The sequence below is a fragment of the Fukomys damarensis genome, unplaced genomic scaffold (genome assembly GCF_012274545.1).
Source record: "Fukomys damarensis isolate Sample0158 unplaced genomic scaffold, DMR_v1.0_HiC HiC_scaffold_39, whole genome shotgun sequence".
Lineage (NCBI taxonomy): Eukaryota > Metazoa > Chordata > Mammalia > Rodentia > Bathyergidae > Fukomys > Fukomys damarensis.
This window is the reverse complement of record NW_022900951.1, coordinates 62,730,863-62,758,678: the sequence shown is the minus strand read 5'-3', so window position 1 is coordinate 62,758,678 and position 27,816 is coordinate 62,730,863. Positions and strand designations below refer to the sequence as shown.

The following is a 27,816-nucleotide window of genomic DNA, read 5'->3' as shown; positions in this document are numbered from 1 at the left end:
CTGAGGTTATGGGAAAGAAGTCCAGGGGGAGCTGAACCTCACTGTGCTTTTCAGCTCTCTGTGCATTATGCATGGCATGCTCCCAGACCTCTCGGTCATCTGTGTCGGTCGACTCCATCTACGGGGAGGTCTGAAGGACTAATTCCCAAAATTCTAAGAGCCTTTTGCGGGAGCCCTTCATGCCCCACATTTTTAAGAGTGCTTTCAGCCTGAGCTGGCTGATCATCACTTAGATTACCCATCACTTACACCCTTGGGGATCATTCACTCGACTCTTCAATATTTACCCCATATACGAGAGTACCTTTTCCAGTGCCACTTGTTTGTCTGATTGTGCTAAGGTTCTGAAGTTTGGATCAGGAACCTGAGGCACACAATCACCAAGCGGACTTTGGGGAGGTTTCTGGAATGCTTCCATTTTTAATAGTCAGAACAATTACTCATATAGTCGAGGAGCAAGGGGAGGGACACTGCATATGGTACATAACATGATTGGTTGATCATTTGGACGAGTGATGGAGGCAGCAGATAGGAGGAATGGAAGTCCTTCAGCCAGCTCTAAGCCAGTCTCAATGCATGAGAGTGAGCATGCTCAAACTTCTGAGTATCCCCTAGCCTGGTAGATGTGTGTGTGGCACACTTGGCTCAGCCATTCTGGAATTGCTCTCACACCACGGTGATATATGTGCACCCCTGTGCATAGGAGCACAATTTATAATAACTAAAACTTGGAAACAGCCTAAGCAGCCTCCCATCCATTTGGGAGGGATGGAGGGGTTGTAGGAAGGGCAAGGAAATGTGGAAAAAAGAAGAACCAAGATCGATTGCATAAAGGTGTACATTTCCATTGATGAAGTCATTATATTATATACCTTAAATGTACCAATAAAATTAAAAATTCCAAAACTAAGCTGGGCATGGTGGTGCATGCCTGTAATCCAAGCACTCAGGAGGCTGAGGCAGGAGGATCACTGTGAGTTTCAGATAAGCCTGGAATACACAGTGAGGTCCAGGTGAGTCTCAACTACATAGTGAGACCCTTTCTCAAAAAACAAGAACAACAAATAAAACCAACAAAAACCCCAAAATTACGTGCAACAAAATAGTATATTAATATTAATATGATTCCTGATTTTGATCAGCTTTCACACATTTTAATATGTTTATTTGTTTGGGTATACTTTGTGTTATTTAATTCTGTGTAATTTGTCGCATATGTATCTTTCAGTATTCATTGCCATAGCAAAGATATGGAAGAATTCAATCACCATAAAAATTTTCATGCTATTTTTATAACTATGTCTCTTTTTCTCCTGTGCCATTAATATAAAGGGAAAATGCAGACTGTAGCTTTTTGGGATGGGCTTATTATTGCAAGCATGATTACCTTGAGATTTATCTCAATTATTTTTTGTATTAAAAATTTTGTTCTTTTTGTATTGTGGAATTTATTCAATCACTCACTCGCTGAAAGCTATTAGGTGTGCCTAGCTTTTGGTGATTTTAAACTTTATGAGCATTTATACATATATTTTTAAAAATAGATACTTCCTATCACCACTGGCTATTTCTTCCATTTAACACTATCTGGAATTGTTAAAGATTCAGTGGTAACTTTTTCTTCTTTTCATTCTGCACTTGGTCATTTATCACATTCAGTTTAATAAAAGACATAGCATAAAGATCAAATTCTCTGGGAAAACTCTGATTCATCTAGTAAATATAATGAAAAAGAATTATTCTGGTTACTAATTAAAAATAAAAAACTATTAGATCTTTTGTAAATAATATTAAAGTCTTAGCAATTTTTGAAATTTCTGAGAGTCTCCCATCTTGGATGCAAGGATTATTGTGCCTCCTGTGCCCATAAGGGAATCTTCTGTCCCTACATGGGGATCCAGATCCATGCAGCAGAATCACTAGGGGCCAGAGAGGCCATTGCTATGAGCTTGGGAAGATGGTGCAATGGTGAGCAGCAGAGAGATGGCCGCTCTGAGGCTTGTTGAAAACTAAAGACCACTGGGAGAGTGAATTACAGCAGTTGGTGAATTGCTGGGACCACCTCCTACCAATCCTAGACATGCTACTAGGGAATGGTGGCTCAAACCTGTGCTAGAACCTTGTAGAATTCTAACCCACAGGAGGTCAGGGAGCTCATTTCTGGACTACAGCCAGAAACCAACATGAATATCAGTGAACTATGGCTTGTTCCCTGGGATTAACTAAGTTCCACATGCTGCTACCCAGGTTGTATACCAACAGAGACATACCTTGAAGGCTTCTTTTTTCTTTTCCCATATTTTTGTCTTTTCTTTCACTTCCCTTTTCTTCATTTCTTTTCTTTCTTGGTCCTGCTTTTGCTCTATTCTGCTTTTTTCTTGATTGTTCTTATTGTTATAGGAGTGTTAATACAGTTTCTAATTTCCCTGTTGCTTGTAGTTTGTTTTATTCTGGTTTTTGTTCCTTTCTTCTCTTTTTTCCTCCTCTCTTCACCAGTTTCCCAGTTTGTGTGATTCTCCTGTGTCCTCTAGCCCTATTTCGAACTTCTCCTTCTCATTCTGTTTCTTTAACCCCCCCAACTTCTTCTAAGTCTTCTTCTATGAGGGTGAAACCACTAAATTGAAGAGCTTACTTATTGTAAACACATTTCTGTTTGGTCCTTGATTTTGATGTATTCCATGAATCTAGGTAATGTGATTAAAGGTGTCAGAATAATACTTTCACAATTTTTCATTTCCTAAGCTGTGTTTGATGCTATTACTGATGCTGATTTTATTACTTTGGCCAAGGTGGCATGATTGTTGTAGTCAGTTGTTCTTTCTAATATTCCAAGGTTGCTATTGCTTAAGGACAATTACAGACTCAAAACCAAAGGCCAGCTATACCTTTAAAACAATCCCAAGAAGTAGCTATTCCCTGAGTTCTAAATACTAGCAGTAAAGATACTTACAATAAACAATTTACCAGCAGCCACATAGGAATTAAACCAAAAATCTTCAACAATACAAAGAAACAGAAATGATAAGACACTGAAGCAAGACACAAATCCAGACTTCTAGATGACCAAAGGGAAATCCGGAAGGTGACATGTAACAATTCAAAACTCACCCACCTGGATTCCATGAACTGACAACAAAAGAGGATCTGGAAAAATGAAATAAGAAGTAATTTTGCAGAAAACAACAGAGATGGTAGCCATAGTAAAAGACACGATTAATAACTCTAAAGCAGACACAGATTTAAAAAAATAGAGGAGCCCAGGAACATGATAAAATCTATGAAACACAGCATAGGAAATAAGTGGAATCCATAAAACAGATTCAAACAGATATCCAGGAGATTAAAGATTCTATTGGAAGATTCTGCAATAGCATAAGTGAATGTGAGGAAAAATTTCAGATATAAAATATAGGATTGTCTTTAGCAAACATGAAAAGAAAGATTTCTTAAAAATAGCAAGGGCTGGGCCAGGGATTTAGCTCAGTGGTAGTGCACCTGCCTTCACAAGTGCAAGGTCCTGAGTTCAATCCCTGGTGGCAGAAAACACCCACCCCCCAAAGAAAGGTAAAAAAAGAGCAAGGGACTATGAGAAATAAATACAACACCTGCTAGATGATACAAAGAAGAATAATATAAGTCTGATTGGAGTCAACAAAAAAGCAGGCAACAGTGCTAACAACATTTTTAAGAAGTTCACAGAAGTAATACAAGTCCTGCTAGATGATACATAGAAGAATAATATAAGTCTGATTGGAGTCAATGAAATAGCAGGCAACAGTGCAAACAACATTTAAATAAAGTTCACAATAGTAATACAATGCCTGCTAGATGATACATAGAAGAATAATATAAGTCAGATTGGAGTCAATGAAAAAGCAGGCAACAGTGCAAATAACAATTAAAAAATGTTCACAGAAGTAATAGCAAAATTCCTCTGAAGCAGCAGAAAAAAAATTAAATGCAGATAATTGAGGTATACATAACTCCACCTAGCTGTGATTTAAAAAATGTCTACACCTATGCATGTAATGGTCAAGATTCCAGAAACCCAACACAAAAACAAAACATTACAAGCAGTTAGTGTAAAGAAAAAAAAATCATCTACAAAGGAGAGCCCATCAGAATCACAGCAGACTTCTCAAGACAAACTCTTAACTCAAGAAGAACTGAAGTATTTCTCTCTTTCTTTCTTTCTTTCTTTCTTTCTTTCTTTCTTTCTTTCTTTTTTCTTTTCTTTTCTTTTCTTACCCAACACAAACAAAACATTACAAGCAGTTAGTGTAAAGAAAAAAAAATCATCTACAAAGGAGAGCCCATCAGAATCACAGCAGACTTCTCAAGACAAACTCTTAACTCAAGAAGAACTGAAGTATTTCTCTCTTTCTTTTTTTTTGAGACAGGATCTCACTACATAGCTGAGACTGACCTGGAACTCACTATGTAGCTCAGCCTGGTCTCAAAACTCACAGTACTCCTCCTGCCTCAGCCTCCCGAGTGCAGGGATTACAGGTGTGCACCACCACACCTGACTTTGGACTGAAGTATTTTAAACCCAAAAGAAAATAACCTCCAATCCAGTCTTTCTTTTTTTTTGAGACAGGATCTCACTACATAGCTGAGACTGACCTGGAACTCACTATGTAGCTCAGCCTGGTCTCAAAACTCACAGTACTCCTCCTGCCTCAGCCTCCCGAGTGCAGGGATTACAGGTGTGCACCACCACACCTGACTTTGGACTGAAGTATTTTAAACCCAAAAGAAAATAACCTCCAATCCAGTTTGAGCTACTCTGCAAAACTTGATTTCAAAATTGATGGAGAGGAGGGCAGGGGTATGGGGAAAAATGAGAACCAAGATCTTTCCTAAAGGTACAAGATTCCAATGATGAATGTAACTGTACTGTATATATAAAAAGTACCAATAAACTCAATGATGTGATGTAGAAACAAGATACTTTCATGACATGAAACACCTGAGGAACTTCATAAATACCAAACAAGCACTCCAAAAAATTCTAAACAATATCCTAGAAAAAGATGGTGAGGGTCACATCTCCATGAAGACCAATGAAATTAATCCATCAGGTAAGGCAAGAAATTAAATGCAAAGAGGGGAAATTCAACAACAGGAAAATGCCATGACAAGGATAAGTTCATACATTTTGGTTATAACAATCAGTGTTAATTGTCTCAATTCAGCAATCAAAAGAAATGTAGAAAATTGGATAAAGAAGCAAGATACAAAAATATGCTGCATATAAGAAACACACTTAATTAAAAAAGAAATGCATAGACTGAAAGTCAAAGGGTGGAAAACAGTACTCCATGCTACAGAACCCTGAAAAAAACAGGGGTACATATCCTATTTGCAGACAAAGTGGATTTCAAACCAAGAATAATTAAGAGAGACAAACAAGGTCACTACGTCCTTGTAAAAAAAACAATATATGATGAAGTCATACTCATAAATATGTATGCAACAAATACTAGTGCACCCAACTACAATAAAAATACTAACAAAATAATAAAAAAATCAAATAAGCAATAATTCGATAGTAGTGGTACCCCACTGTCTCAAATAGACAGATCAACTAAACAAAATATCAAAAACAAAATACTAAAACTCAACCAAACTCTTGGACAAATGGACATAACAGATGTTTACACCCTGTTTCACTCCACAACATCAGAATATATATTCTTCTCAGCTGCACAAATGTCATTCTCCAAAATAGATCAGATATTAGGTAATGGAACATGCTAAAGTAAATTAAAAAAATAATTATGCCCTGTATGTTCTCAGACCATAGTGTGATGAAATTAGAATTTAATAGCAAAAGAAACCACAAAAGTATCATTAACACGTGGAAATTGAGTAACACTCTCCTGAACAACCAATGAGATATAGAGGAAATTAAATAATAAATTATACAGTTTCTACAATTAAATAACAATGCCAATATAACATTGTGTTCTGAAATCTTCAGGACAAAATGAAAGCAGTCCTTTGAGAGAAATTCATAGCAGCAAATGCCCATATTAGGAAAACAGAGTGAGTCAAATAAACAACCTATTGCTTCTCAACCTCAAGCTTCTAGAAAAAGAAGAGCAAAACAATCCAAAGCTTGTACAATGGAGGGAATTATAAAGATCAGAGGAAAATCAGTGCAATAGAGAAAAAGAGAATGATACAAAAAAATCAATGAAGTCAAAAGTTGGTTCTTTGAAAGAAAACAAAATTGACAAAGCATTAGCCAACCTTATCAAAAAGAAGAAAAGTCCTAAATCCATGCAATTAGGAATGAAAAGGGTGAAATTCAGTAGATCAAGCTGAAATCAGGAATCATCAATACCTACTTCAAAAACTTATACTTCAATTAGATGTGGAACACAGAAGAAATAGATTTCTAGATGCATATAAAATACCACAGTTTAACTCAGAAGTTGTAAGAATTCTAAATAACCCAATATCATCAACAAAATCGAAAATGTAAATAAAAATTTAGCAACAAAGAAAATCCTGGGTCCTGATGGCTTCACTGCTGAATTTTATGATATTTAGAGAAGAGTTATTGCCACTAATGTTTAAACTGTTCAATGACATTGAAAAGGAAGCAGTACTCAAAAATTCATTCCTGGAAGCAAGCATCACCTTGATCCCCAAAGCAAAAGAAGACTCAACCAAAACAAAACAAGATAAAAAAAAAAGAAAGAAACTACAGGTCAATACCTCTAGTGAACATAGATGTGAATCCTCAATGAGATATGGGTAAGCAGCATGCAGAAGTCCCACACAATCTGATCAAGTAGGATTCATCCCAGTGATGTAAAGATGGTTCAATATAAGCAAATCAATAAATGTAACACACTGTATTAACAAGGCCAAGGACAAACATATGATCTCAATAGATGCAGAAAAAGTGTTTGATATAATCCAACACCCATTCATGATAAAGACCCTTCAGAAAATTGGAAAAGGTGGTCTTTATCTCAACCTCATAAAAGCCATCCATGAAAACTCAACAGCCAACATCATACCAAATGGTAAAAAATTGAAATCTTTCACACTAAAATTAGGGAAAAATGCAAGGATGTCCAATATCATCCTTCCTGTTCAGTATACTTCTGGAAGCATTAGCCACAGAAATTAGACAAGAGAAAAACTATAGAAATAGATATAGAAAATAAAGCAGTTAAATTGTCATTATTTGCAGATGACATAGTATTCTGTATAGAAGACTCCAATAACTTCACCGAAAGTCTTCTAGACTTAATAACCACATTCAGTAGAGTGGCTGGATACCAGGTCAACACACAAAAATCAATAGCTTTTCTGTACATTAACAAGAGACTCACTGAGATATAAACTGGAGAAAGAACTCATTTCATAATAGCATCAAGAAAAATGAAATACCTAGGAATCAGTCTAACAAAAGAAAAATAAAGATCTCTACTCTGAAAACTACATCACTATGAAAAAAGAGATTGAAGAGGATATAAAAAATGGAAAGATATCCCTTGCTCTTGGGTAGAAAGAACAAATATAGTGAAAAAGGCCATACTTCCAAAATTGCTCTATAGATTCTGCGTAAATTTGATTGAAATTCCAACAACATATTTCACAAAACTGGAGAATAAAAGTCAAAAACTTCATTTGGAGGAAGAAGACACCTAGTATAGCAAAAGAAATTCCATGTAACAAAGTCAAGGCAAAGAGTATCCCAATCCCCTACTTGAAACTATACACCAAAGCTTCTGTGATAAAAAGAGTATAGTACTGGAAATGAAACAAACCCAAGGATCAATAAGAGATTAGAGGATGCAGAAACAATTCCAGAGAAAGCCACCTCATCTTTGACAAGGGACCTAAACCTCCTCACTGGAGTAAAGATAGCCACTTGAATGAAAATGCTAATGAAAAAATTTGGTTTGACTTACTAAACACTAGAACCAGATCTCTCACCATGCACTGAACTAAAAGTGAGATGGATCAAAGATCTCAATATTAAAACAGAAACACTAAACTGGTAGAAGATATATTAGGTAGAATTCTTGAAGACATTGGTGCAAGAAAAGATTTATGATCAAAACCTGAGGCACACATGAACTTGCACAAAAAATCAAGAACAGGGATCTTATTTAAAAGCTTCTATACAGTGAGAGAAACCACCAAGACTGAAGAAACAACTCACAATATGGGAAAAACCTTTAATAGCTGTTCCTCAGATAAAGGTCTATTATCTAGAATATACAAAAAAATTTCAAAAGTCAGACCTCCCAAATTAAAAAATCTAATCCAAAAATGGGCATCTGAAATGAACAGACATTTCTTGGACCAAGAAGTAGAAACAGCAAATAAAAATGAAAAAATGGTCAACATCACTGGTCATTAGAGCGATGCAAATGAAAATAATGCTGAGATTCCACCTCACTCCAGAAAGAATGGCTGCTATCATGAAATCAGCCAATAGCTAATGCTATCAGGGTTGTGGGGAAAACTCTTACTGGAGATGGGAGTGAGTGTAGACTTGTGGAAACACTGTGGAAATCAGTATGGTTATTACTTGAAAAACTAGAATTAGATGTTCCAATTGCCCCAGCTATTCCCCTGTTGTGTATCTTCCCAACAGCATTAAAAGAATCATACCACAGTGATATATGCATACCCTTATTTATAGCAGCAGTTTGTAATAGCTAAATCTCAGAAACAGCCCAATTGCACATCAACTGTTGACTGAATCAAGATGTATTTTTTTAAATAAAATGGAGGTACTACTCAGCCATAAAGAACAATAAACCAAAGACATTTATAGCTAAATGTATGCACACTGAGACCATACTATTTTTTGATTGAGTTTATTGGTACATTTTAGGTATACAGTACCGTTACATTCATTATTGGGATCTTGTACCTCTACATGAGAGGTCTTGGTTCTCATTTTTTCCCCTTGTACCTGCCCTCCCTTCACGCCCTCCTCCCCTCCCCACTTACAAATACTTTATTTCCATCTTTTCATTTTCTCACATTTTTTCTTTTCCCTTATTTCATTTCCCCTACCCTTCCCACATTCCCTACACATTTAGCCCTTTTCTTCCCATTTCACAATGTCAGTTATCTCATTAGGATCTTATGTACTATTACAGTTTATTCTCATCAGAGAAACTATTCAGTATTTACACGTGTGACTTATTTATTTCACTTAAGTATATCTTCAATATGTATCAATTTGAGACCATACTCTTAAGTGAAATACATCATATACACATGTGTAAATACCAAGTATTTTTCCTTTGGATAGAAACTGAAAGTGTAAAGGAAGACCAAAATGTACAATAGATAATGTGAAATAGGAAGAATAGATCCAAATAGGAAGGGGAAGTAGCGGGGAGGAAAGGGAAAGGAAAGAAGGGAAAGAAAATATATGAGGAAATAAGAAAAAATGGAAACAAACCTATATAAGTAAGGAGGGGTGGAAGGGAGGGAAGGAGAATGGGGGAACGAAACAAGGACCAAGTTATATTATGCACAGGTACAAATTCCCAATGTTGAATGTGAATGTAATGTATACCTAAAATGTAAGCGGGGAGGAGGGGCTATGTCCTGTATATTCCCCAGAACAATCAGCAACATCCACCCCTCTGGTGATGGTCCCCAACAGTCTTCCTTAATGCTACCAACCTAATCAACCAAGAGCAAACTCGTGTGGTGGGTGACCTACTAGCTCAAAAGTGTAGGGGCCCTAAAAAACTGTAGGGGCCAGGAAATATGTGTAAGAAGCAGAAACATTGAGTCTCAAGTGGATATATGGTAAATGAGTATTTTCATGCATATATTGCAGACATATCTCATTTGGAAGGTTGAAAGTTTAAATTGTATAATTTAAGATTTTAAACACACTCTATTTGACACTAAATATTGAAATTTATTTACATTGTATTTACTCCAAAAAGTTTATAAAACTTGGAAAAATTTTTGTCTTTATCAATTTTAACACTAAATTCACAGACACAATTATTAAGTATTTGGATAACAATCCTTCTATATTGTTTGTGAGAATGTATAAAACTAGTATAAAGCTTTCTCAAACTTTAAAAATGGAAATTCCATTTATACCACCTATGCTTCTCCTGAATATATTGCCAAAAGATTTAGATATACTATAGTGATATATGCATACCCATGTTTATAGCCATACAAACAACCAATGCTAACCTCTGGAAACATTCTAAATTCTCATCAATAGACAAATCGTAAGGAAAATTATATATACCATCCATAAAGAAGCATGAAATCATGTCATTTGCAGGAACATGGATGGAACTTGAGACTATAATGTTGTGGTAAATCAAACACAAAAGTTAAACACTGCATGGTTTTCTTAAATTAGAAACCTAATACATAAATATAAAAATAATAAAATAAAAGAGAGATGTAGGAAACAAAAGGCATATTTTTATGATAGGGAAGGGAATTGTGAGGGCTAAGGAGTTGGAGAAACGGAATCAAAAAATAACCAGATATACTCTATTTACATACCAATTTCGCAAAATGAATATAATTATGAAGAAGTATAGGCATACATTGATAAAAATGCAAATCATAAAATATCTTCATAACAGAATAGGAACAGATTGTTTTATATAATTTGCAATAGAACACTTACCCTAAAGGAGAAAGAAAGAATTTGGATAGCAAAATCTATTAAACATGCTTGCTTACATTGCTTTTATTTTCATCAGAGCCAGCTGCTTCTACAGATTTTCATTTTTCTTTGAAAGAGAATCCCCAAAATATATTGTTTTCTTACTTTATTCTGGAATGAGTCTTCCTAAACTTGGTTTTCCTTTGCACATTTTTCACATCACTTAATGAGGTACTATATAGTCTTATTTATTTTTCATATTAGAGAATGACTACTATGCAAACAGGGTTTGGTAACTGTTATTCACTTTATTCCTTAACATTTATGCCATAATAATACCACCTCGAGCTTAGACATATATAGACATATTTGTATAACAGTGGATATAAAAATGTGAAAAGCACTAGTTATAACAAAATTTTATTATATTAGTCATTCTTGCTCAATGTTTTTAGAATTAATAACAATTGATTTAGCTTCTGTAGTGCACAGGTATATTGGATTACCTGAAACTTGACCGCTTCGGTGTTTTTCTTTATTATTTTAATGTAATACAATTAGATGCTAATAAAGAAAATATAAAAACAGTTCCATGAAAAATAATTTCTCATAACAAAAATAGAGAATAACAATTATAAACACACTGTATCATGATCTTAAAAGGACGTATTTGCAAAGGCTAATCTATCTGAATTCATTTCATAATATATGTTTTTGCATAAAACACATTAACTATTAATGAAGTATCTCACACGGTATAATTTTGAATAATTTCTTCCTTCTTCACAATATCTGTTGTATATTTTGGTCCTTATTCATATTTTCAGTTTGTCACACCAGAGAGACAAAGTAATATTTACACATGTTTCTGATTTATTTCACTTAAGATTATAGACTCCGGGTGCATCGATTTACCTAGAAATATCTCTGGTTTTTCCTTCTTTGTGGCTGAATAGTACTTCATTATATAAAAAAGATATGACAACTAAAGAATGTATAAACAAGGTTTGAAGATTTGTCTGTTAAAAACCGTGCCACTATAAGCAGTGTGGGCACATATAATACCGTGGTATGATGCTTTTAATTCTTTTGGGAAGATAACCAGAAAGGAGATAGCTGGGTCAAATGGGACCATTAATCCTAGATTTGGAGGAAAATCCATACAGATTTCCTCAGCAATTGCACCAGTCTATACACCCAATAAGAGTGGAGAAGGGTTCCTTTTTTCCCACAGCCTCCTCAGCATTTATTGGGTTTTTTTTCTTTCTTTGAGTTTATTGATACTTTCTAGGTATACAGTACAGTCACATTCATCATTGGGAACTTGTACCTTTACATGATGTATCTTGGTACTTAATTTTTTCCCATATCCCTGCCCTCCCTTCACACCTTCCACCCTTCGCTATTTACAAAGACTTTGTTTCCATTTTGTCCTTTTCTCATACTTTTTCTTTCCCCTTCCTTCCTTTCCTCTACCTTTCCCACTTCCCTTATTCCTCTAGCTCTTTTCTTCCTTTTCACATTATCAATTATACAATTTGAACCTTACTTACACTTTAGTTTTTCACAAAAGAGAAACTATTCAGTATTTACACATGTGTATCCCATTTATTTCACTGAAGAGTATGGCCTCAATATCATCCATTTAGCTATAGATGTCTGTAGTGTCTCATTCTTCTGAATAATCCATTTTATAGAAAAACCACATCTTTATCCAGTCTATAGTGTATGGGCACTTGGGCTGTTTCCAAGTTTTAGCTATTACAAACTGTGCTGCTATAAACATCGGTGAGCATATATTGCTGTGGTATGATTCTTTTAATTCTTTTGGTAAGATACCCAGCAGAGGAATAGCTGGGTCAAATGGAACTTCTACACCTACTTGTTTAAATTATCTCTATATTGATTTCCATAGTGGTTGCACAAGTCTGCACTCGTACCAACAATGAAGAAGGGTTTCTTTCTCCCCACAACCCCACCAACATTTGTTATTGATTAATTTCTTGATAGCAGCCATTCTTTTGGGGGTGAGATGAAATCCGAGTGTTTTCATCTGCATCTCTTGAATGACTGCTGATGTTGAACGTTTTTTCATATATTTATTTGCTGCTATTATTTCCTTGTCTGAGAAGTATCTGTTCATTTCAGATGTCCATTTTTGAATTGAATCTTTATATTTGGGAGGGTCTTACTTTTTTAGTTCTTTATATATTCTAGATAGTAGACCTTTGTCTGAGGAACTGCTCCACCAGCATTTACTATTGGTTGAATTCTTGATAAAAGCTTTTTTTACAGGCATGAAATGAAATCTCTGCATTGGTTGAATTTGCATCTTTCAAATGACCAATGATGTGGAACATTTTTTATATATTTATTTGTAATTTCTACTTGTTCATCTGAGAAGTGTGTATTCATCTTGGATGTCTATTTTTAGATTGGTTCTTTAAATTTAAGGGGTCTGATTTTTTAAAATTCTTTATCTGTTCTAGATACTAGTCCTTTGTCTGAGGAAGAACTGGCTAAAGTTTTTCCCAATCTGTGGATTGACTTTTCACTGTTAGTGATTTCTTTTGTTGTGCAAAGCTTTTCATTAAGATGAAATCCCAGTTGTTGATTCTTTGTAGTATTTCCTGTGTGGACTGGGTTTTCTTCGTGAAGTTTTGTGTTTGCCTGTCTCCTTAAGAATTCTACCTATTTTCTCTTCCAGAAGATCTACTGTTTATGTTTTAATATGTAGGTCATTGATCTATTTTGATTTTTATTTAAATGCATAGTGAGACATGGATCTAATTTTAGTCTTCAGTGTATAGAAAGCTAGTTTTTCCAGCACTATTTATCAAAGAGCCTCTCTTTCTTCCAGTGAACATGTTTGGCCACTTTGTCAAATAGAAGGTGTCTAAGTGCTTCTGATGTTTCTGTATCTTTCAATCTGATCCATTGATCCTCAGGTAAATTTTTTTGCCAGTACAATGCTCTTTTTAATCACAGAAGCTCTGTAATATCATTTCAAGTCAGGTATTGTGATGCTCCTGACTTTCCTTTGTGGCCCACTATTGTTTTTGCTCTTCTAGTTTTCTTCTGATTCCAAATAAATTTTAGGAATGATTTCTCTAGTTCTGTGGGGTATGCTAGTGGTATTTTGATTGGGATTGCATTAAATCTGTAAATTTTCAGAGTATGGCCATTTTCACAATTTTTGTTCTTTCTACCTATGAACCAGAGATATCTTTCTATTTTTTGATATCCTCTTTGATCTCCTTTTTTCAGAGTACATTTACTTCGTTTTTCAGATTCATTCTTGAGTATTTCATTTTTTCAGTGCTATTATGTAAGGTACTCTTTACCTAATTTCACTCACAGTGTGTTTGTTATTTGTTTACAGGAATGTTATTGATTTTTGAGTGTTGACTTTGTATTCAACTACACTACTGAATTTGGTTATTAAATTAGAGAACTTTTAGTGAAGTTTTTGGATTCTTTTATGTAGAGTATCATGTCGTACACAAATAATGATGATTTAGCTTCTTCGTTCCTTACCTTTATTCCTTTTCTTTCTTTCCCTTATCTAATTGCCATGGCTAATGTTTCCACAAGTAAATCAAATATGAATGATGATATTGTACATACTTGTTCTTGATTTTGGAGTGAAGGATTTCAGTTTTTGTCCATTTAGTATGATATTATTTGTTGCCTAGTCATAGATGGCTTTTATCATTTTGAGATAAAGTCCATCTCTTCCAATTTTCTGTGAGGTTTTTATAATGAATGGATGTTAGACTTTTTCAACTGCTTTTTCTGCATCTATTAAGATGATCATGTGGTTTTTGTCTTTGGATCTGTTAATATGGTGTATTATATTTATTCATCTGTATATGTTGAACCATCTTTGAATCCCTGGGATAAATCCTACTTGGGCATGGTGTATAATCTTCTTGATGATTTGCTGCATTCTGTTTGCTAGTATTTTATTGAGGATTTTTGCATCTATTTTAATTAGGGAGGTTGTCCTGTAGTTTTATTATTTATTTGTTTGTTTGTTGTACAGGGGATTGAACTCAGCACCTTGTTCTTAAAAGGCAGGTAGCAGAACCACTGAGCTAAATCCTTGGCCTTGTAATTTGATCTTTCTCTGGTTTTGGTATCAGAGTAATACTAACTTCCATAAATGAATTTGGTTGTATTGCTTCCCTTTTAATTTCACTGAAGAGTTTGAAAAGTAGTGGCATTAAATATTCTCTAAATTTATTATACAATTCAGCAGTGAAACTGTCAGGACCTGAACTTGATATTGGATTATTAGACTTTTTACATCTTCTTGATTCAGCTTTGTAAATTCATATATAAAATATATATTTGAATCTGTCCATTGCTTGTGTTTTCCCTCTTATTAGAGTATTGGTTCTCCAAGCAGGTATTGATGTTCTTCTGGATTTCTGTAGGATATATTGTGATTGCACCCTTTTCATTTCCAATTGCATAAATTTGAGTCTTTTATCTTTTTTGGATAAGGTTGCCTAAAAGTCTATTAATTAATATCTAATCTTTCAAACAACCAATTATTTAATTCATTGATTCTTTATATTGTTTTCTTAGTCTCAACAGCATTAATTTATGCTCTGACATTTATAATTTCCTCCCTTCTATGAGCTTTGAGCTTGATTTGTTCTTTTTCTAGATATTAGTGGTTCAACATTAGGTTGTTTTTTTGGAACTCATATTGTTTTCCTGATGTGAGAATTTACCACCATAAATTTCCCTCATACAACTGCTTTCATTGCACAGCATATGTGTGAGTATGTTGTATTGACATTATCACTTAATTATATACATTGTTTGATTTCTTCTTTGCTTTCATCTGTAACCCATTGGTTGTTCAGGGAGTGTTATTTAATTTTCATGTGTTTAAGGGTTTTTTGTGGTTTCTTCTACTGCTGATTTTCAGTTTCATTGCTCTGTGGTTAAATAATATATATGGGATAATTTTAATTTGTTTGCATTTCCTTAAGCATGTTCTATGGGCTGCTATGTGGTCTATTTTGGAAAACATCCAATGTACAGCTAAGAAGAATATGTATTCTGATGTTGTGAGGTGGAACACTATAGACATTCACTAAGTTCATTTGTTCACAGGTTTGGTTTAGTTCTGATGTTTCTTTGTACTATTTTTTTATTTTATATTTTTATATTTCAAATTCCATATAAACAATGTATCCCCCTGCTGGGTGCATTCCCCAAACAGCTTAAGTTGTTATACTAAAGTAATACATGCATACCAATGTTTATAGCCACAGAACTCATAATAGCTACATCCCTGAAGCAGCTTATATACACATCAATGGATAATTTAATAAAAAAATGCGATATCTATATATAATGAAGAATGACAAATTTGAGACATGTGTAGGTAAGTGAATCCACTTGAAAAATATAACATTGAGTGAAAAAATCAGATACACAAGTTTAAATACTGTATGGAATCTCTCATTTGAGTAAGGCAAATTAAAAATAAAGACAATAATAAATGATGAATATAAAGGGGAAATGGGGATGAATCTCTTGCAATAAGGCAGATGTTCAAGAGAACATAAGTGAACACTAAGGGTGGACAAAAGGGGAGATTAGGGAAAATAAGGAGAATAAATGTATGCCACATACAGGAACCTAACAACACCAATTAATGTAAACCTTATATGCCAAAGCATGAGCTAAGACAAATAATATCTGTAAAAATAAAAAATGGGATAGAGGAAATGGAGGATGAAAGAGAGATGGGAATATAAATTCAAAACACAAAAAATCAATAGCTTTCCTATACTTGAACAACAGGCTCACTGAAAGAGAAACTGGAGAAAAAACTCCTTTAACAATAGCATCCCCAGAAATGAAATACCTAGAAATCAATCTAATGAAAGAAATCAAAGACCTCTAATCTGAAAACTATAGCACTCTAAAGAAAGACATCAAAGATGATATTAGAAAATGGAAAGATAACTTTGCTCTTGGGTAGAAAGAACCAATATAGTGAAAATGGGAATACTTGTAAAATGGCTATATAGATTCAGTGCAATCCCAATTGAAATTCTAACCATATACTTAACAGACCTTGAGAAAAAAATCCAAATAGTCATTTGGAACAAGAAGAGAACTAGAATAGCAAAAGAAATTCTAGGCAACAAAGACAAGGTAGGGAGTATCACAATCATGAATTTAAAAGTTTACTTCAAAATTACTGTGATAAAAACAGCATTTTACTGGCAAAGAAAGAGACCTGAAGATCAGTGGAACATATTAGAAGATGGAAAAACAATTTCAGACACACTCAGCCTCCTCATCTTTGACAAAAGAGCCAAACACCCTCACTGGAGGAAAGGTAGCCTCTTTAATAAATGGTGTTGGAAAAATTGGGTTTCAAATTGCCAAAGATTAAAACTAGACCTATATTTCTCATGATGCACTAAACTAAAATCAAAATAGATTAAAGATCTATCTACTAAAACAGAAACACAGAAGTAGCTGGAAGAGAGGTTAGGTAGAACTCTTGAAGACATTGGTGGAGGAAAAGATTTTATGAACAAAACCTCAGTTGCCCATGAACTAGAACAACAAATCAACAAAAGGGATCTCTTCTTATTAAAAACACTTCTGCATAGAACAGTATCTTTCAAAATAATGAAAAGGATCATACCACAGCAATATATGTGCCAGGTTCACAGCAGCACATTTTGTAGTGGCTAACACTTGGAAACTGCCCATTTGCCTTTCAACTGGAGATTGGATTAAGAAAATGTATTTTTAAAAATAAAATGAAGTACTACTCAGCCACAAAGAGTGAGAAACTAGAGACTTTTACAGCTAAATGTGCACACATTAAGGTGATACTCTTATGTGAAATAAATAGGACACACATTTGTAAATATTGAACAGTTTCTGGTGTGAGAAATAGTGTATGTAAGAACTAAAAGGTATAATACAAAAAAGAACTAAAGAAGGTAATAAGAAAGGTAAATAACAACTAAAAGATAATGTGAAATAAAAGGTCTAAAGGGGAAGGGGAATTGGGTGTGGTAGGGGAAAGGAAAGAAGGGAGAGGAATAAATATGAGAAAAGCAAAAATGGAAACAAAGTCTTTGTAATTAGGGAGGGGTTGAGGAGTTGAAGGGATGGCAGGGGAATGGGGGAAAATAGAATAGTTAAGATATATTGTGTAAAGGTACACATACTCAATAATGAATGTCAGCATATTGTATACCCAAATTATACCAATAAAATTAATGAGTGAATAATGGCCTAAAGTAGCCAAATTCACAGAGACAAAATGTAGAATGTTGTTTTCCAGGGATTGGGGAGAGAGGGAAACAAGGAGTTAATGTTTATTGTGTACATAGTTTTTGTGTTCAAAGATGTAATACTGAATATGGATGATGGTAATAGTTGTAAAAAGTGAATTGCTGAATGCCAACAAACTGCATACTTCAACATATTGAGTATGGTGAAATTAGTGTGTATATTTTACTATAATTTAAAAATATAATATTTCATTCAAGTGTAAATTTTTGAATGAACATAATTTTTCTGGTATAATTAAAGAAGAATTCTATTGCTGAGTTTTATGAAATTTGTGTGATTAATTTTCTAGCAAATCAATAAACCGTTCAGGGTATCTGTTCTACCTTGCATTTTCAATAGTAATATGATAGGTATTCAGATTTTTGGTTCCTTATACGCTTTTGTTCTGTCATATTTTTATTTTATTGAACTGATTCAAGTATAGTTATAACTCCTTATAGACTTATTTTACATTTTTAGCATGCATCTAGTGATACAGTTATCCTATGTCCATTTACCATCTTCTTCAGTGAAATTTCACTTAATATTTTTGTCTCTGTTGAGTATTGAGAATTTTCCAACATTCTAGACATTATTCCACTTCAGATTTGTGACTTATGGATTCTGCTAGTCTATAGCTTATCTTTTAAATATGTACACATAGGATATCATAGAATAAAATTTTTAAGTTTTGAGAAGGAAGAAAATTATCCCTTTCATTGGTAGTTACAATGACAAATTTAACAGCTATTTTTTCTAACCCTAGTTTTAAGTTTTTCTTCTATTTTGTCTAAAAGTTTGATTTATTATATCATTTTCAGTTAAGATTTCTTAACAGAGTATAGATCTAAGTTTACATTTTCCAGTTGCTAAAGAAGATAATATGTCTTACTGCCATTTATTGAGAAGACTATTTTTTCTATCTTGAATTACTTTTGCACTTTGATTACAATCAATTGCATTTTTTGTAAGTGTATTTCTGAGATCTACTCTTTGTGTCAAAAAAATAAGTTTATTGGTACAATTTAGAAAGACATAATGATTGCATTCATCACATGGAATTTGTACCTGTATATGATATATCTTGATTCTTATTTTCCCCATTCCCTTCCCCTCCCTTCTATTCCTTTCACCCTTTTTATTTACAAGAGCTTTGTTTACATTTTATCTTTCTTTTCTCTTTTTCTGTTACATCCCTTCCTCCCCTCTCTCATTTCCCTTCTTGAATATTTTCTTTCTATTTCACAATATCTATTATACATTTTGGTCCTTATTTACCCTTCTATTTGCTAACAACAGAGAAACAATGAAATATTTACACATGCATATCTGATTTATTTCACTTAGAAGTATGTTCCCTAGGTGGTTCCATTTACCTATAAATGTCTCAAGTTTATCCTTCTTTGTGGCTGCAGTCTATTCTGTTCCATTGATCTATATTTTTATTTCTTCACTAGTACCACAGTGTTCTTTTTTATTGTAATTGATCAGCCATAATAGAATATAATACATTCTCCTATCTTTTTTTCTGCCAATTTAAGATTAATGCTATTGTATATAAAAACTTTCCTCCATGTGTAATGGGATTGTGTTATAATAAACTCATCATAACTGCTATTTTAAGTGAAAATGCATATATTATATCTAACATATGAAATAGAATGTTTTAGCATTGATGCTTTTCATGATCACATGGTTCATGACCAATATCTAGCATCATATACTGCATATTGCTAATCCTAGGAAAGGTAAAATATCAAAATTCACTGTATGGTTACTACCGATTATTAGTTTTACATGATTTACGATAAAAAATCATAAATTCAAACATCATATAATGTAGGATTTTTCATATCTCCAAAATAGGCCTGTGTGAAGAAAATACATTTCTAAGATTTAGAGATAAATGATAGTAAAGCTATTTATGCAGAAATTTTAAAGTTGGGAGAAATATTTACCACAAAATTTTGGGAATATACTTTAGGGAGAGCTCTTCTCCAATTTTATCAGTGTTCATAATGTTAGCAATCAAGTTGTAAAAGATACTGGTAAAAGCTGATCTTCAGACAAGTTCTCAGCATGTAAATCTTTTCAGCTTCCAATGCCGCAGTGGCTGAATTTAAACCTGATTATTGTACCAATGATGTCATACACCATGAAGTAAGGGGAATTGGAACACACATCTTGGTATCTGCCATGAGTTATATAACTCAGGGTGGAGGAAAAAAATGTACTTTGGAAAATTCTTCAAATTTCAGGTTCTCAAACCACTGGAAGTGAAAAACAAATTTTACAATGCAGAGAATGATGAAGTATTACTTGAAGCTCAGGATAAGAATATTACAACCTCACCCATGTTTACGGAGAAACTGTCATTGGAGCCACCTATAATGTACAATGTAACAGAATTAAATTCAGTCAACCAAGCTGGAGAATGTATGTCCACATTTGAGTCAAAAGCATGTCTGCAGCCAACAAATACATGCCAGTACTTATATTGCCTAAAACCCAAGAAGGAGTCTGCAGAAAAAGCAGGTATCATTAAAGGAGAAATTGGAAAATTGGATATAGTAGGGAAGACAAATCTAGGTGAAAGGGCAAGTTATAAGTCAGCCAACGTCAAAGAATGGCTCCATGTTATGGAGATGTTAGGTTGTCTTTAAGGGCAATCCCAGACACTGTAAACCTAGAAGCACTTTTCCATATTACTTGTAAAATAATAAACCGCAGTGAAAGGACTATGGATCTGGTCTTGGAAATGTGTAATACAAATTCTATCCCCTGGTGTGGTATTTCAGGAAGACAGCTTGGAAAGCTGCACACAAGTTCTTCTCTCTGCTTTCCCCTTACACTGCTGTCTTCAGTACAAGGACTACTAAGCATCTCCAGCTTAAGACTTATGGACACATTCATAAAGAGAACATATAAATATGAAGAAATTGCATAAGTCTGTGTGGTATCTTCAGCCATTAAAGTTGAGAGCTAAAGAAATTTTCCAATGTGTTGCTTTCATTTATTTCAGAGAACTGCTTTATTTCAGTATTTTTATCTTTTTGTGAAAATGTGAAATCAGTAACAGAAGTAAGTATAATTTAAATGTCTTGCCTGTAAAACATGTAAAATATTAAATGCTTGAAAAGTGTGGATTTTATCTTGAGTTAATATTCTGAGTGAACATTTCTGTATTTTCTACATATACTACATTTAGATGATCATTAAATTTGTTCTGCAGAAAAAAAAGTTTCAGCAATTTTTTCTTCCAGTGAAATCAGTGTTTCTTTTTTTAACATCTACATCTGTAATCCATATTGATTTGATTTGAAAACTGGTGGGAGACATGGGTCTAGATTGAATCTTCTGCATATTCTTTGTATCATTTTCTGAATGCCATTCATTTAAAAGAATGTCTCCTTTTTCTGTGGTAAATTATTGGCCCTATTGCAAAAAATAAAAGAGCTGAAGGTGCTGCGATTTGATTCTGCATCCTTTATTCTGTCTGCCAACATATCAGTTTTGATGCCAGTATCATGATGTTTTTACTACTGTAGCTTTGAAATGTAACTTGAAGTCCAGATTACAATGCTTCTGCCTTGAGTTTTTTTCACTCTACTGCTGTGCTTCCTCAGAATCTCTTTTGGTTACATATAAATCTTAGAACTATTTTTAATAGTTACGTGAAAATGTTGATGATATTTTGATTGAAATTCCTTTAAATCATTTAGTAATATGGACATTTTGACAATGTTTTTTTTTTCTATTTAAGAACAGGAGATACATTTTCATTTAATAGTCTTCAATCTTTTTTAAGAGAAATATCATTTTCACTTCAGAAAAATTTTATATCCCTTTTAAGGTAATTTAACATTTTAAAGCTATTGTGAATTAAAGTATTTTCCTGATTTCTTTCTCAATGGATTCACTGTCAGTGTATAGGAAGACTATTGATTTTGTGTATTTATTTTCAGTTCTATTACTTTGCTGAACCTCTTTTTAGCCTCTAAGGGTATTCTCATAGAGTTTCTTGATGGTTGCATATGAAGGATCACATTATCTTCAAACAAAGATAATTTGAACTTTTCCTTTACTAATGAAAAAAACTTTTAATTCTACATCTTACCTGATTTTCTGTGTAAATTTTTGAGTACTATATTTAACAATAATACTTAGGGTAGACGCCCTTGTCTTGAACCCAATTTTAAGAGGACTTCTTTCATTTTTCTCCATTTTAATATAATACTGGGAGCGTGTTTGTCATAAAGGATTTTATCAATATAAAGTAAGGTTCTCCTTTACCCATTTTCATCAGAATTTTCAATATCAAAGGGTTTTGGATTTTTGTTAAAGGATTTATTTCTATTAAGATGATGATATAAATCAACCAGTAACAAATGTTGGCAGGGTTTGGGGGAGAAAAGACCCCTTCTCCATTGTTGGTTGGAGTGTAGTCTGGTGGAACCACTGTGGAAATCAATATGGAGATACCTCAAAGAGCTAGGATTAGAGGTTCTATTTGACCCAGCTATTTCTCTGCTGGGTATCTTTCCAAAAGAATTAAAAGAGCCATACCACAGTGATATATGCACACCCATGTTTATAGCGTCACAGTTTGTAATAACAAAACTTGGAAACAGCCCAAGTGCTCATCAGCTGGAGACTGGATAGAGAAGATGTGGGTTTTCTATAAAATGGAGTATTACCAGCCAAAAAGCATGAGAAACTAAAGTCATTCATAGGAAAATGGATGCATATTGAGGCTATACTCTTTTTTTTGTTTGTTTGTTTTTGTTTTTGTTTTGTTTTGTTTTTTTAGAAGGATCTCACTATGTAGTTGAGACTAACCTGGAACTCATTATGTAGCCCAGTCTTGTCTTGAACTCACTGCGATCCTCCTGCCTCAGCCTACCAAGAGCTGGGATTACAGGTGTACACCACCATGCCTGGCATCTTTGATGATTTTTGCATTATTTTTGCAAGTATCATGGTGAAGATTTTTGCTTCTTTATTCTTTAAGGAAATTGGTCTGTCATTTTGGGTTTTTTTTGGTTGAATTGGTTTCTTGTTTTACTAATGCTAGGTTCAGTCAATGATCTTTAGCATTTTCCTTATCTTTTCAGTTTCATGGAAGATTTTGAGGAGTATTGGCATTAGTTCTTTGATGTTCTAGGAAAATTCAGCCACCATGTGTGGGGGACCAGCCCCCACTAGTCGAACAGTACCTGAAGGAGAGAGTGAGGATTGAAAAGGAAAGACACTCTAGGCAGAGTGGAGACAAAAGACTGTCTGCTTTATTTGAGGCAAACCTGGTTATTTATACACATTATCAGCACATTATCTTGTGTAGATACACAAGAAACATCTGCAGAAAGACACCACAAGAGAATGTTTAGACACCATAATATTTTACAATTCCTACGGTCAAAAGGTATTCACATGCACTTTGGGCTGGAATGCTCTCTTTATCTAATCACAGTGGCTTCTGTTGACATTAAATTGATAGATTAGCTCCTTGTTGTTAACCACTTCGAGTTTTCTGCATACTATTGTTAGGTGAGAGTTTCAGTTTCCCCACACCATGGCAAATCTGGGTTGTTAGTTTTTTTTATTACTGCTTCTATTTTTGGTGCATGTTATTGATTTGTTTGAGCCATTTATATGTATTTAATTCTGTTTTGGTAAATTATACATACATAGCAATTATTCAATTTTCGAATTAATTTTTTAACTTTTAATTTTAATTTTTAAAGATTTTATTAATTTTCCAATTAATTATGATTCAGTATGTATATGATGCACACTGTCTAAAAGTATATTCAAAAACTTTGCTTTCTGAATAGCTCTGATACTGGTCTCATGTGGTGGGCTTGTTATTCAGATTGCCTTTACATATTTGAATTTTTCTTCCCCCTGCCATTTCTATTTGCTTCTATTTCCTGATACATGTTTTTTCAGCCTCCTTTATATACCACTCTCTCTAGTCAGCCATCATGAAGCTTCACCAGAATAAATTTATTTATTAAAATTAATTTTATCAGTATGTTTAAGGTATACAATATAATGACATTCATCATTGGAAATTTGCACCTTTACACAGTGCATCTTGGTTCTTATTTTTCCCCACTCCCCTGCCCTCCTTTCAACACCTCATTCCCTCCCTATCTACAAAGACATTGTTTCCACTTTTTCATTATGTTCTATTAATTCCATTCCCTTCTTTCCTTTCTCCTACACCTCCTATTTCCGTTTCACACTTGCCCCTTTCTCCATACTGGTATTATTATTTTAATATTTGGGGGAAGATATCCAGAAGAGTAATAGCTGTGTCAAATAGCTGATTTTGAGGTATCTCCATACTGATTTCCACAGTGGTTGCACCAGTCTGCACTCCAACCATCAGTGGAGCAGTGTTCCTCTTTCCCCACAGCCCTGCCAGAATTCGCTACTGGTTGATTGCGTGATAGCAGCCATTCTTTCTGGGGTGAAGAGGAATCTAAGTATTGTTTTCATTATCATCTCTCAAATGACCAGTGATGCCAGTGATGTTGAACAGTTTTTCATATGTTTATTTGCTATTTCTATTTCTTTGTCTGAGAAATGTCTGTTCATTTCAGATGCCCACTTAGGAATGGGTCTTTAAATTTGAGAGGTCTGATTTTTTAAAAGTTTTAATGTATTCTAAATTGTAGACATTTGTATGAAGAATAGTGGTTGAAAATGTTTTCCCAAATTGTGGGTGTCTCTTCACACTGTTGGTGATTTCTCTTGTGGTGCAGAAGATTTTAATGAGAGGACATGCCACTTGTTGATTGTGTTTTCTAGTTCAAGGGCAACTGAGGTTTTGTTTATAAAATCTTTTCCTGCACCATTTTCTTCAAGAGCTTTGCCTAACCTCTCTTCCAGACTGTTCAGTGTTTCGGTTTTGATATTTATATTATTAATCCAGTCCAATTTTAGTTTACTGCATAATGAGAGATACAGGTCTACTTTTAGTCTTTTGCAAGTTGAAACCCAGTTTTACCAGCACCATTTATTAAAGAGGCTATCTTTCCTCCAGTGAAAGTATTTGGATCATTTTCGAACATGAGGTGGCTAAGTGTGTCTGGAGTTATTTTTACATTTTCTAATCTGTTCCATGTTTCCTCAAGTCTGTTTCTTTACCAGTACCATGCTGCTTTTATCACAGTAGCTTTGTAGTATAGCTTCAAGTTCGGGATTGTGATACCCCCTACCTTGACTTTATTGCCTAGAATTGCTTTTGCTATTCTATGTCTTGTTCCAAATGAATTTTTGGATTGTTTTCTCAAGGTATGTGAAGTATACAATTGAAATTTCAATCAAGATTGCACTGAATTTATATAGCAATTTTGGAAATATAGCCATTTTCACTATGTTGATTCTTCCTGCCCAGGAGCAAAGAATGTCTTTCCATTTTCTGATATCATTGTAAATCTATTCAGAGTGCTGTCGTTTTCAGAGTAGAGGTATTTCATTTGTTTTGTTATGTTGATTCATTGGTATTTTACATTTTTGAATGCTATTGTGAAAGGATTTGTTTACCCCATTTTTGTCTCAGTCTGTTTTTCATTTACAGGAAATCTATTGATTTTTTTGTGTGCGGGCCATGCATCCACCTAATTTATTAAATTTGGTTATAAGGGCTAGAACACTTTTGGTGGAGTTCTTGGAGTCTTCTATATAGAGTATCATGTCACCTGCAATTCATGACCATTTAACTTCTTCATTTCCTATCTTTATTCCTTTTATTTTTTCTATTGTGTAATTGCTTTGGTTAATATTTCTAGAACTATATTGAACAGAAGTGGTGATGGTAGACCTCCTTGTCTTGTTCCTAATTTTAGTGTGAAGGATTTAGTATTTCAGCATTTACTATGATATTGGCTGTTAGTTTTTCATAGGTGGCTTTTATCAAATTGAGGTAGAGACCAAGTATTCTGATATTTATAGGATTTTATTATAAATGCATGTTAGATTTATTCAAATGCTTTTTTTTGTATCTATTGAGATGATCATATGATTTTTGTCCTTGGCTGTATTAACATAGTGTATTACATTTATTGATTTTCATGTTGAACCATCCCTGTATCCCTGGAATGAATTCCACTTGATCAGGTTGTACTATCATATTTATGATATTCTGCATTCTATTTGCCAGTATCTTATTAAGGATTTTTGCATCTATGATCATTAGTGAGATTGGCCTTTATTTCTCTGCTTCACTTGGGTCTTTCTCTGCTTTGGGGAGCAAGACGATGCTTGCTTTCATGAATGTATTTGGAAGTATTGCATCAATTCCAATTTCAATGAAGAGTTGAAACAGTAGTGGCAGTAGCTCCTTTCTAAATGTCTTGTAGATTTCAGCAGTGAAGCCATCAGGCCACAGGCTTTTCTTAGTTGGTATGATTTTAATTACATTTTAAATTTCATTGATTGATATTGGGTTGCTTAGAATTTTTAGGTCATCTTTGTTCAAATTTGGTAATTCATATATATGTAGAAATCTGACAGTATCTTCTGTATTTTCCATCTTATTGGTGTATAGTTTCTCGAAATAGGTATTGATGATCCTGAAATTTCTGCTGGGTGCGTTATAATTTCACCCTTTTCATTCCTACTTACATAGATTTGGGACTTTTCTTTCCTTTTTTAATAAGGTTGGCTTATGATTTTTCAATTTTGTTTATTCTTTGGAAGAACAAACTCTTGGCTTCATTGATTTTTTTGGTATTGTTCCCTTAGTCTCCACAGCATTAATTTCTGCCCTGATATTTATAATTTCCTTCCTTGTCTGAGTTTTGGATTTGTCTAGCTCTCATTTTTATAGAAGCTTGAGATTCAGCAGCAAGTTGTGTAATTGAGCTTGCTGTTTTCCTGATATGAGTATTCGCTCCTAAAAATTTCCTTTGTAAGACTACTTTCACTGTGTTGCATAGATTCTGTTGTATTGTCTTTGTCATATACTTGTATTAACTGTCTGATTATTTTAATTTCCTCTGTGACCCATTGGCAATTCAGAAGTGTGTTGTTCAATTTCCATGTGTTTATGGAATTCTTGTAGTTTCCTTTGCTATTTTTCTCCAATGTCATTGCACTATGGCCTGATAATGTACAGGGGATAACGTCAATCCTTTGCACTTAAACATGTTCTATGAGTGAGTATGTGGTCTTTTTTGGAGAACAACCCATGTGCAGCTGAAAATAAGGTGTATTCTGATTTTGTGTGGGGAAACACTCAAAAAACATCTGTTTAGTTCATTTGTTCAAGAGATTGAGTTTTATTTCATTTTTTTTTGTCTTGTTGACATATATACTTGTGACACTGGGTATTGATGTCCCCCAATATTGTTGTATTCATGCTTATTTAATTTTAATGTCTGTTAGTATCTGTTTCATATAGTTGAGAACACTAGTGTTTGGTGCATATATATTTATGATTTCATCTCTTCCTCTAGGATTATTTCATTTACAAGGATTTACATGCTTTGTCTCTTAGTTTGTGTTGGTTTGAAGCCCACTTGATTTACAAAGAGGATAGCTACTCATGCTTTTTTTCAAGTCCCTGTCACATGGAGTATTGTTTTCCACACTGGAACTTTCAAAATTTCAGTCTATGAGTTTCTTTTTTTTAATTAAGTGTGTTTCTTGAGTGCAGCATATCTTTGGATCTTGCTTCTTGACCCATTTATTCCAGCCTATTTCTTTTGATTGGTGAATTGAGGCCATTAACATTGATGGTTATAACTGATATATTTTTACTTATCCTTGTCATGACTTTATCTTTTTGTTGGATTCTCCCCATTTGTGTTTAATTTCTTGTCATGCTTGATGGATTC

General features: G+C 33.8%; 1 pseudogene; it reads left to right on the top strand.

The window, feature by feature from the left end:
* Positions 1–515: 515 nt before the first annotated feature.
* Positions 516–20,954, top strand: LOC104874338 (annotated as a pseudogene).
* Positions 20,955–27,816: the final 6,862 nt, after the last annotated feature.